Source organism: Panthera uncia, assembly GCF_023721935.1.
Source record: "Panthera uncia isolate 11264 chromosome C1 unlocalized genomic scaffold, Puncia_PCG_1.0 HiC_scaffold_3, whole genome shotgun sequence".
Lineage (NCBI taxonomy): Eukaryota > Metazoa > Chordata > Mammalia > Carnivora > Felidae > Panthera > Panthera uncia.
Window position 1 is genome coordinate 25,228,759 of NW_026057584.1, and position 12,709 is coordinate 25,241,467.

Here is a 12,709-nt window from a genome sequence, read left to right on the forward strand (position 1 = left end):
TTTCCTCATCATACCACCTGGCCCATGTTATTTATTCTTTTACAACGTGTTCTTCCCACATACTAATATCCACATTTATATTTGTCTTCCCAACAAAGTTTTTGTTTTCCCGCATTCAATATCTTCTGTCTTCAATGGATTATTAGAAAAAACTTGCATCATAAATATTTATCATAACTATTATTAATATTCATAACTTAGTTTCACTCAATTTTAAAGACTTCTACTATGATATTAACTCCTTATAAGTAGAATGTATGTCTTTTTAATTTTTGTGCCCTTGGGGAGTGTATAGAGTAACCCTCAGACGATATTGGGGATAAATTGGTGAATGAATGAAAGCTTGGCTAGCTATTCTCTATGAATTCTCCTAAACTACATACAGTCATTAATAAGGTAATATGTAACAAAATAAGTATTATAGTGCACCGCACTGCTATTTGAGTTCCCGGATGATGTATGTAATGACCATGAGTTGACCTTTTCTAGGGTCGCCATTATAGAAATCTAAGATACCATTCCATTTCTAAAATATTGGTTAATTTTCAGTGGCTGGTTTCAAATGCCAGATCATGATTAGATGCCTTCTTGCAGAGATTCTTTCTGAGGTACTTCTTTTTGCACTGCCACTTTCTAAGCCCTGCACAGTGTGTGTCTAACCACAGAGCCACACATTCTTATGACTCATAACCTCCTGAAGCAAATACAATAACAATAGGGGTCTTCTGTGACACCATATATTTTCTTTCAGGGTTCATTATAACTCATTTTGCCTGAGTGGGTGGTAATATCATTTACTGCTACTATATTAAAAACATAAAAGCATAAATAACATTAATGCAGACTTTTTCTGCTTATTGCCTCTAACTGAATGCCCTTGACATCAGGATCAGTGTAGAATATTAAAATAACATTGACATGAATATTTAATAGAAGAACTTGCATATAAATCATGGTTTCAAATTTAATATATCTGATGATAATAATTAAGTTCATTATAAAAAGTAGAGGAGATAAGAAAGAAATAAATGATAGGGCAAATGATTTCTATATATGAATTATCCTATATGAGCCTGAGACTAGAAAGTAAAAAATGGAAGATGTAATTAAAGTCACTATTGTATCTTGAATAAATCATAAAGAACACAATGCAGCCTTCTCCTTTATCAGAGGTATATTTGAGATATTTTAGTAGGTATTAAAGGAACACCTAATTTTATTTAGTTGTTTATTATTACATACCTTTAATATAATTGTCATTAATTAACAGATTATTCTTGCAAATTAGAAACACAATAGATGTCTTCCTTTAAAGAAGGTGCAGTATCTAGGAAAATAGAATTGAGTATTAATTCCCCAAATTATGCAAAATGGAAAATTATAAGATCCTAAGTGACTAAATAAGTTTTATTACCAAAATTATTAGATTCTGATCTATTGGAAGTCAAATTTAATTTTAAAAATAATTGATGGAACATTCCTAGAAACAAGTTATCCTATGCAGAAATGAGAATAAAGGCATGAGTTAGTCCCCTCCTGCAAAGGCTCTTTAGCATTTTATTATTGGCAGATTAATTCTAAGTAGTTGAGGATAAGTTGTACTCACTTGATTTATGCAAAAAATGGCTAGTGAGTATCTATTAGAATGTCAGTTCATAAAGATTCTGTTAACAGGTTAATCTGATCAGTGATAATTCCTGTAAGGACGCTAAGATAATGAGCACAAAATCTTCTGGTTGTACCTGGTTGCCTAATAGACATTAATAGATCTTGAAGAGATAACATGATAGAAAGAGTCTTTGCTGTGAATATAATGAGAACTAGACTTACATCCCAGCTTAGCTACTTACTAAATTTAGGATCTTGGCAAATTGCTTATCCTTCTCAAACTTGTCTCTTTATCAGTTAGACATAATAGTATCTGTTGGACAACATTGTCCTGAGGACTCAGTTCATGTGTAAAATCATCAGCATTGTGCCAGGCACCATTCAACAAAAAGTAGCAATTATTATGATGATCTGATGGAATTCTTTAATAGATGGCTTTTTAAATTTATTTTTAACAGGTGACTTTAGAAGGATAATAATGTTTACTAACACCTAAAAAGCTATAGCTAAACTAAATACAGGTCTTATAGATTAAGTAACTCTTAGAGAAACTGAGTTTCATTTATAAAGAGAATTGAGTTTCATTTATAATTGATTTCATTATATATAATGAAATCTTTATAAACCTAAATAAATCATTATTTTGTTGATAATTATTCCTTTCCCCCTGGTGGTAGACTCCATGGCTTTGGATGATATATTTAGTTCTGGTATGTTTGTGCTTTCATTTCTTTTTTTTTTTTTTTAATTTTTTAACATTTATTTATTTTTGAGAGACAGACAGAATGTGAGTGGGGGAGGGGCAGACAGAGAGGGAGACAGAATCTGAGGCAGGCTTCAGGCTCCGAGCTGTCAGCGACACAGGGCTCGAGCTCACAGACTGCAGAGATCATGACCTGAAGTCATGACATGAAGATCATGACATGAAGTCAGACGCTTAACCGACTGAGCCACCAGGGCGCCCGTGTTTTCACTCTTTATAGCATATTGCAGTGTCCTCTCAGAAGATTCATGTTGGAACTTCCTGTGCTTGTTCCTCCATATCATTTAGGAAATGTGAATTACCGACGAGTCTGTGCCACATTTTCGGTAACTTTGCTAAGATTAATCAGTAGGCTATAAAGTGCTTCTGCCCTAAATACAAGCATTCACTAGTACCTCTTGGTCTCTATTATCTACTTTAACCCCGATTGCTATTTACTGTTAGTACTGCTATCATGGCTACTGTTTGTTACAGAACAAATTTATGTAGTCCTTGAAGTTCTCTTGCAACTCAATAAGCCACTTTTGGCCTTCTCCTAACTCTTCTTGACTGCTTTATGTTGAAGGTGGGAAGAGAGGTTTCTAGCTCTCCTTGGGCTTAAATAGGAACATAATAGCTTCCAAACTGCTAACAGTAAAAAAAAAAAACAAAAACCAAAAACAAAAAACAAAAAAAAAGGTTTTTTTGATCAGTTTCTCTGAATCCCCCACGGGACTCAAAAAGATCAAAGTGACCAGTCACCCTGAAGCTACAGCTTTTTTTTCTAGACTGTTGGCCATGCCTTTACTACTCAACAATAACATAACTTACTGATACAATTGATTTAATATTAATGTAATAATAACTAAACTTTTAGAGCCCACTAGACATTATAAGTTCTTTTCCTATACTATATAATTTAGCTATTATACATATATGTTAATTTGTAAATAAATTAAAAGAATCTGCATCATTTATTTTATTCTTTTTAAGTGTATTTATTTATTTTGAGAGAAGCAGAGAGAGCACAAGCAGGCAAGGGGCAGAGAGAGAGGGAGAATTCCAAGCAGGCTCATGCAATGCAGGGCTTGAACCCACAAAACTGTCAATCAAGACTCTGACACTCAACCAACTGAGCCATCCAGGCACCCCTGCATCATTTAGATTAGACTAATATAGTACATCCAAATTAAATAGGTTTGGTGGCAACATTAATTGTTAAAATATGTATAAAATCAAGGCAATGTTATTTAATCTAACCTTTATATCCCAATATATTCATTTAGGTTGCTTAAAGAATTGAGAAGGATTGTCAATCTTCATTCAGTCAGGAAGGAAAGACTGTAGTAATTGTATTAGTTTCTGTGGCTGCCCTAACAAATGACCACAAACTTGGTGACATACAACAACAGAAAGTTAAATCACATTTCTGGAGGTCAGACTTCTGAAGTCAAGGTGTTGGTAGGTCTGTGTACCCTCCAGAAGCTCTAAGGAAAAACCTGTTCCCTGCTTCCTCTATCTCCTGGTGGCTGCAGGTGCTCCTTGGCTTGTGGCTACATCACTGTCATCTCTGCCTTCTTCTTCATGTTGCATTCTTCTCTTTGTGTCTGTATCTAATCTCCTTCTGCCTCTCTCTTATAAAGATACTTGTAATGGCATTAAGGCCCACCTGGATAATCTAGGATGATATACTCATGACCAAATCCCTAACTTAATCATATCTGTGTAGACCTTTTTTCCAAATAAGGTAATATTCACAGGTTCCTGGGATTAGAATTTGGACATACTTTAGGATTCATCTACAGTGTTTGTTTAGCAATATATCCCATAGGCAAGAGGAATGGGTGTTGGTATAGCATGCATGCCATGTTTTGTCATCAGTGACCCAATCTGTCATTTTACAAATAAATGTTAGGTTATGTGACTTGTCCAATTACTGCATCAACAGAATCCCAGAAGGACTCACATGGTATAAAAAGTTGGAGTGATGATAGAGAGTTTAGCAAAGGAGTTTTAATAAAGGTATGGTCAGGGTTGAGGAACACCAACAAAGATTGTTGAAGTGTCTCAACACTAGTAATGGAACTGCTAGGCCTGAAGGAACAAGGAGAAGGTTACCTTGAACTGACAGCAGTGTGGCCTTTGGGGGCTGCAGGAAAGGGGAGGTGAAGGATAAATACTAACCTCACTCTCTTCTCTCAATATTCTGCTCTTGCTTTTCATTGGTTGACCCCAAATGGAAGCTAGGAGACAAGGTAACCTGTTGTCATCCGTTTGGTTCAATTTCACTGGATACATGGAAAAGTGAAGTAGGATGGAGATTGGATATGGAGGGGCAAAGAAAAATAGCAGGCCAGTCCCACAGATCATTAGTATCATAGCTGGAAGCAAAGTCGAAGCTTCTTTATTTCAAAATTTATTATAATTTTCAACATGTCAAATTTAATTCAACAAATATTTATTAAATACACGCAATGTTAAAACTCTCTATGTGACACCACAAAAATGCCTATAATTTTTTATAGGTAATAACTAAAATAGGCTGGAGGTAATGAAAAGAAATCTGCATTCTTTTTAGAGTAGTGATGAGAGTCTGAACTTAAGTGGGTGTCAGAATGAAAATACATAGAACAATGTATATTTAAACTCCAAAAGAATAAACAATAGAACTTTGCAAAATGTTCACTATGAGTAGAATGGAAAACAATGGGGATAGAATGCCAAATAGGAATTGAATATTTGAAAACCAAATTAGAAAATGTTTCTGAAATATACAATATTAGCAGTTAGCAGATAAGCTCTTATGAAGAAATTTACTTTGTACCTTAAATTTGAGGTCTGTAGGAAATTTATGTCAAGATGACCAGAAAACATTTGAACTGTGGGTTGATTCCTGGAATGATGTAGGGTGAGAGGGGAAGAATATAAAAAAAATATAATAATGATTCTGTTCATTTGTTAAGAAAATTATATTGTTTCCTTACTATGAGTCATATGCTCTACAAGAATTTGGTAATGGACTAATGAATATGATCAAATAATATTACTGCTTTCAGAATAATCATCAAAGGTGGAAGATTTAACAAATAATAAAAATTAAATAGAAGATACACATTTATAAAGAGCTATTTGTTCCTTCTCAGAGATGACAGATGAAATTGCAGTAATGGAAAAGAAAGCTTAGAATATGGGCACGGTGTATTTTTTTATAAATTTTAATTTTATTAAAAATTTTTAAATGTTTATTTTTGAGAGAGAGAGACAGACAAGGAAAGAGAATGAATGAGCAGGGGAAGGGCAGAGAGAGAGGGAGACAGGATCTAAAGCAGGCTCTGTGCTGATAGCAGAAGAGCCCAATGTGGGCTTTAACTCACGAATTGTGAGATCATGACCTGAGCTGGAATTGGATGCTTAGCCAACAGAGCCACTCAGGCGCCCCATTATGTTTGGAATATTTTAGACAGGTATTTTGCAAAGATATTTTGGATATGATTGTAATGAATTTTGTTTTGGTTTTTTTTTCTATCTTGTAAATAGCAATGCTATTTAGAGTTTCAAACTAAATCAAATCATGAAAACTACACAATTTTATACCAGACACCATGTATTTTTGATAACTCTGTCAAATTCCTTAAAGTTATAAAATTATAGATGCCAGAGATTATAGATGAAAGCAGAGAATGTTAGGGACAAAATCACAGTTGCATTTTGACATTTAAGGTATGGAAGGAAAAAGCAGGTACCCATAATTGTAATAAGAGCACTCAGACTGAAGATTTAGGATAGAATAAAATATTAACATCAGCCACAGGAGGGCTTTCAAAAAGTAGCATTGTCAGTGAGATAAAACAGTGCAGAAGCTCAGGAAAATTTAAAAATGAAAAATGGGAGAATTAACCCATTGACTGGGAAAAAGGAGGTTATTGGTGCTTTCTTCAAGAATGATTTGAATACTAAGAATATAGTAAGTGGTAGAAAAACTAGAGCCCTAGTAAATGACTATAAAATGTAGAAATAGACAAAGTGAAAATAGCAAATACTCCCAAAGTAAAGAAATGGAAAATTTAAGGAACTTTCACTTTTAGCATAGAGGATATCTAAGTATACAGTGAAGTTTCCAATATGGAGTGAAGATGAGTTTGTACTAGAGATAAACAGTGGCAGAATCATTCATGGGAACAAAACGGGATGATGTCAGGTACACATTATAAAAACTAAATATAATAAATTATAATTTAATAATAATATACTATAACATACTATAATAATATAATATAATATAATATAATATAATATAATATATATAATATAAATACTATGAAAGGTGAAATGTTGTTTTGTTGTTTGTATTGTTTTTTTTTCCTGCCCAGAGATACACATCATAATAAATGTAATAGAGTCAATAAGAAATTTAAAAATATACCAAAGGACTATTTTTAGAAGATAAAATGAGGAGATTGAGGACAAATCTCCATGGACTTATGCCTTTCTCTAACAACATTTGAAAGTTTGAGAATTCAGATGGTGGGAGTTACCTCTGGCCAAAGAGTGGCAAAATGGGAATATGAAGGGGAAAAATATATGATGATGGTAAATGCTTTATTATAATAGTCAACACTGGAGTTCAGGCTGAGAGAGGAGCAAATGAAGCATAACAAAAGCAGACATGAAAAAAATTATGATTAAATCCAGTCTTCTTCCCGCTACTGCAAAACCTTTCATGATCTGGCCCCTATTTGCATTTCTAATTTTATCTCATTGCTATCACAACTCTTGCTAAATTCCAGACCCTTGAGTCTTGTCAGAGCTTCCCAAATTTGCCAGATTCTTAGGCTCTTATATTTGTCCACCTGGCTGCTTCTCATATTTCAGATCTCAGGACACATTTCCTGACTACCCTTATTTAAAGTGGCTCTGCAACCACTATCCTATTATCTATTACAATGTTCTATTTATTTTGTCCATACTGTTTAAATGATTTATAATTACTTATACATCTGTTTTATATTTATTTGTTTTTCCTGTGTATTGGCTTTCTCTCCCAGTAGACTGAAAGCTTCACGAGAATAGATATGGTGTTGCAGACCCAACTGCAGTAACAGTGGCAAGCACATTGTAGGTCCTCAATAAATACTTTTAAGTCATGTAAATACATTAACATGAGTAAATGTCTAACAAAGGGATAGGAAAATGTAATAAGGATGAGGGGAAATTCAATGTAAATAAGGGTACGGGAAGGTAGGAAACAGCCAGAACGTGGAAATCTACCTAGTATAGAATTATTCATGAAGTTCTACATTGTGCAGCACTGTTAAGTAATATCTAAATCTAAGATCCAGCTACTCAATGGGTGAATGGTGGAGTATGGAAATGGAACATTTTGACAGCAAAAGTTAGAAGGATCCTAATTTTTATTAGGATAAAATAAAGTAAAACTATAAAAAGGATAGCAGAGATTAGAAAAGAGTGCTGAGGCCACTGAGCAATGTGGAGAAACTTAGATTCAATGGCATATTAATTCACTCTAATTGCCACTCACCTACTCACACAAGTAAATTAGTATTTATTTTAGATGTTGAGGAAACAGATGTGGATTTCATTTATTTTATTATCTAGATACCATCTGCAGCAATACATGTTTGTAAAACATTATTATGGACCGATAATTTTATTTCACTTTTCATCACTGCTGTCATCATTATTTTCTCTGGTTTCTTCATCACCATCATCCTCACTATCTTTAGGAGAGGAGTTTGTGCCAAGCAGTCACAAATCCGCTGACTGTTGCATTAAACGTGGTTTTATGTCTACATTAATTGTTTATCTTTTCTTTTCCTCCATCTTCCTTTTTATCTTCCTTATCCCTGATACAATGAGATTTTACCCATTTTCAGCTGGAGGGTATTGAAGTAATGGTCCATAGACATAATGAAACAGTGAAAGCTTGGCTGAAGTTAACATTAAAAAAAATAGCCCGTAAGTTTTCACTGGCCATATGTTTTTTTTCCTTTTTTCTTTTTGTAAAACCACTAACCAACATGAGTGAGAAAACAAGTTTAAGTGGCAAGGTATAAACATCTGAAGGCTGGGCAAAATGATACCTTAATATGACAAATGGTATTGCTTACTTTCATTATTGTACAGAAATGTCTTCCCTTCAGACACAAATAGAGATACAAATAGCATAGGCAAGAGAATAATGTCACACATGCTTCAGAGCTTTTTGTCTATGCCCTGGTCGTCCTTTGATAGTTTAAAAAAAATGTCCTTATTCAAACCAGACTTCATTATAAAGAAAAATGTTCTTGCTTTAGAGTTTTCACTGTAGCACCTGTTACATTCTTCCCCTCTGTCCATGAGAAAACTCTAATTCACCTACAAAAAAAAAACATTATAAAGCAAAAGGGAAAACAAAGACAGAAACTAATTTTATTTCTGAAAAAATAGATAATGCACCTGTCAACTTGTATTTATTCCAGTGGCCTTCGGTGACATTTTCTAGTGACAGCAGCAAAGATTCCAAAATTGCTTCCATAGGCCCCACACAGAGATAGGTAACAGGGGACATTATTAACTTCAACACAGAGCAATTTATTGAAGCCCAACACTCCATTATTAAAATATTGGAATTTTTTCCCTTTCTATCCCACTCATCACTCTAAATGAATCCACATTCTCTTTTCTTTATCTCTTTTCCTATCCCCCAAAAAAGCCATCTGCTATTTCCTTTATGAAAAAAATAAAACCTACAATTAGTGTCTTGTTCATCTTTTCTTTCTCAAAAAAAGAGAACTATTATGCAAATACTCTGCAATTTGGTTTCAAATACTCTTTGTAGTGTGATGAGCAATTTTCCTTAATACAACCCCAGCTTTTTTGCCAGGACTTACTAATAGATTTTTTTAAAAGAAAACTTTCATGTGACTTTTTTACACTCTTCTGATGTAAACTTTTTGCATGCATATGTAGAATGAAATTATCATTACTCCTTGAGTTGTAAAAGAAAAAACATTGTTTATACATTTTATCCTGAAAAAAGAAGCCTAAAATAACCTCGAAATTGTTCTTTTACCTTAAACTTCATCATTTTCTTCCTCATGCTTTCTGAAAGCGCATTGTGTGCAATGGCAGTTTACCTGTTAGTGCGAATTTGTTGGTTGATTTTAGTGTTTCTTCAGGAACTTAGGTATAATTTGACCCAATTCTTCAGGTACGACTGATATCAGGTGTTTGGAGCTGTCTTCCTCTTAACAAGATAAGCATCTACAGTGAGAGGTGCTGATGGAAGTGAAAATTTAAAAGTACAGTATCAGAAGAAATAGCACTGCACTAAGAATCAGATATCAGGAGTCTTAACCCTGATCTGCCAGTTATCATAAGACCTGAGGCAGTAAGCCCACCAGCCTTGGTTTTCTCCTTTTATAGCTGAGAATCACTGCCTCCTTTGACTGCTACTAGGCTTATAATGAGGATCAAACCACAGTTGCAAGTTACTACTTTTGCAATGGATTCTAGATACATTTCTTGGCAATGTTTCAGAGGTCCTCAATTTCCCTGTTTCCTACAGTAGCTTCACCTGGAGAGCTTGCTACAAATGCAGCTTTATGATCAATTTCTAGACTGGATTATCTGGGAGTGGGACCAGGATAACTACTTGTAATGACAAACCTAGGCAACTCATGCTCATGAAAGACTGAAAGCCACTAGAAGAGAAATAGAGAAAATGCAATCAATATAAATTTAATGTAATTAGATAATATCTAATTTTGTGCTTGATTAAATTTGCTATTTAATTTGATTACATGTTCTGCTTATTTGTTGGTGTATATGTGTATATTTATATGTGTGCATATCATAATTCAGTGAAGGAACCCTGTGGTTTACACTTTCAATATTAATGTTAATATTTAATTAATGAATAACAATACTGGATTAAATAATAGGTAATATTACTTGCTAACATTCCTATCTGTATTCTCCTTATAACTACATTGATTTCCTTTATTTCAAATGTTTACTAATGTTTCAAATGTTTTCCAATGTTTAAAATATACAGTAAGTGAAACCAAAATGTTTCTACTTTTTTGGCCATATTCATAGTGATGACTCAAATTTCTGGCCCTGCTCATTATGCAGAAACTCCAGCCACCAGAGAAATTTCCCCAAATAGTTCGGGCAGTTGCTGAGTGTCTCATACGTACCTATAAACTACTCAGTGCTCTCTGGGCTGCTAGTCCTCAAGGCATTGCTGTGGTGACAGGCTCAGCAAGGAAACATAGAAACCGGTATCCTCCCCTGTTCTATGCTTCTGGTTGCCTGGGGCTACTGAGGAAGGAGGAATGTCAGCATCTACTCAGAAGCCATCTGGAAAACAGCAATTTCTGCTTCTGCCCACAAAGACTCAAAACAGTCTTTTGAGTTGGGCTGATAGTATTTTATCAGCTTATTTTTTTTTTCTGTTTGGCCTTATATATCTTCTTTCTCAAAGACAGGTGCCTATTCTGCCCCACTGTTCCTCACTCATAAAAGTAAAACATTATGCTTGACTAAGAACCTAGCTAGATCCAGTAAATTCATATACTCCATCAGATATACACGTAATTGTGAATCATCTTTAGACTCAGCTGAATTCAACACCGCTAAAGTAGCAGTGGAGTTTAAAAGTTAATAATGTCTTGGGGCGCCTGGGTGGCTCAGTCTGTTGAATGACTGACTTCAGCTCCGGTCGTGATCTCATGGTGTGTGAGTTCGAGCCCCGCATCGAGCTCTGTGCTGACAGCTCAGAGTCTGGAGCCTGCTTCAGATTCTGTGTCTCCCTCTCTCTCTGACCCTCCCCCACTCATGCTCTGTCTCTTTCTGTCTCAGAAATAAACAAACATTAAAAAAATTTTTTTAAAGTTAATGTCTTCTCAAATAGCTGTAAAGTAATAATAGTAAGTCAAATACTTCTACAAGGCGAATAGTAAAAGACAGAATTCTAGAGTGACCCTCCATTCCTTTTCCTTCTCATTTTCCACAGCCCAAAACAATCACTTTCAGCTTCTCAGCAATTTATTTTTTCACTTAACTCTATATCTAAATAATATGCTAACACTGTCAACTCTTGATTTTTCCATTTTATGCATCATATGCTAACTTGTCACTAGGAACAACAGGAATGTACCTTTCACTTTCTTCCTATCACCCCTTTGCAGAGGTACACCTCCCTTCCCTTCAGTTTTCAATATAGTTATGTGATGTCTGCATATATCAGCATTTGTACTTATGTCATTATGTTTCTACAACTATTCCCTGCCATGCTCTATGGCGAGTACAATGATTTTCTTTTTCATGGATATCTTTGTGTTTTACCAAATCAATTGCTTCATTTTATTTTTGCCTAGTTTTCTGTGCATTGATCACTAATTTGAATTTCGGTTTCTGATAAATATATATGCTCTTCATGTATTTTAAAGTCATTAGGTATTCTATCATCTCCATCTTCTTGGATCACCTTTTCCAGAGCAATATGCCCACTCAAGTCTGGACTGACTGCTATCTCGGTCTCTTGAACAGCTTTTATTCTGGAATATCCCTTCACTGTCGTTATTCTGTTTCCTCAATTCAATGTACTCTTTTAATTGCTCCCTCTTATTTAGTGAGCACAGCTAACAGAGAAAGGAGGCATCTGAGCGAAGTTTCTTTAAGAACAAGCATGGTTGAACATGTGTATATATCCACTACCTTGGTTGAATTTTTGCTGGCTTTGGAATTTGAGGTTTAAACAATTTAAGTTTCAGAATTTCGAAGTCACAGCTCCATTTGGGAAGAGGAAGTAGAAGGGGCCCCAATTTTCCCTATATATAAATTTACATAATCTTATTATTTTCACCAGAGTACTTCTCTTTCTATTTTGCCTAATAGCCATAGTCCACAATCCTTTTGATTTAGCTTCTCCCAAAGACGAAAGAGAGGAGGAGATCTGCCGTCTTAAGTGCCTCCAAAATACACTTTGAAACGGTCCTACTGAAGTCAGTTTCTCCTCCCTGTTCCATTTGCACAGATTTGAGGCACTAACACTACTTGAGCCTTCGGTGGTGACACATGTGGTGTAAATTGGATTTCTTCTCAGTTTCCCTACCTGCTACATTAAGCTTCGGATGTCTTATGTCTGTTAATTTAGTTACTACTATTAAGCCACATTCTACTCTGTATTCTATCTTTATTGCCTCCTTTCTATGATTGTTGGTTTCTGCCTCTTTATTAATGCCCTTATTGTTAATGTAGTGGAAATGAGAGGGAATGGAAATAATTTGTTTATTCAATTTTCCATGTCATCTTAAATAATAGATCAGTAGAGCTTTCTGTCCTCCATTTTTA

At 34.7% G+C, this 12,709-nt stretch overlaps 1 protein-coding gene across 1 annotated transcript in view; it reads left to right on the forward strand.

Moving 5' to 3' along the window:
- ERBB4 (erb-b2 receptor tyrosine kinase 4) overlaps nucleotides 1-12,709 on the forward strand; it is a 448,902-nt gene that overhangs the window by 262,924 nt on the left and 173,269 nt on the right. The window lies entirely within an intron of this gene.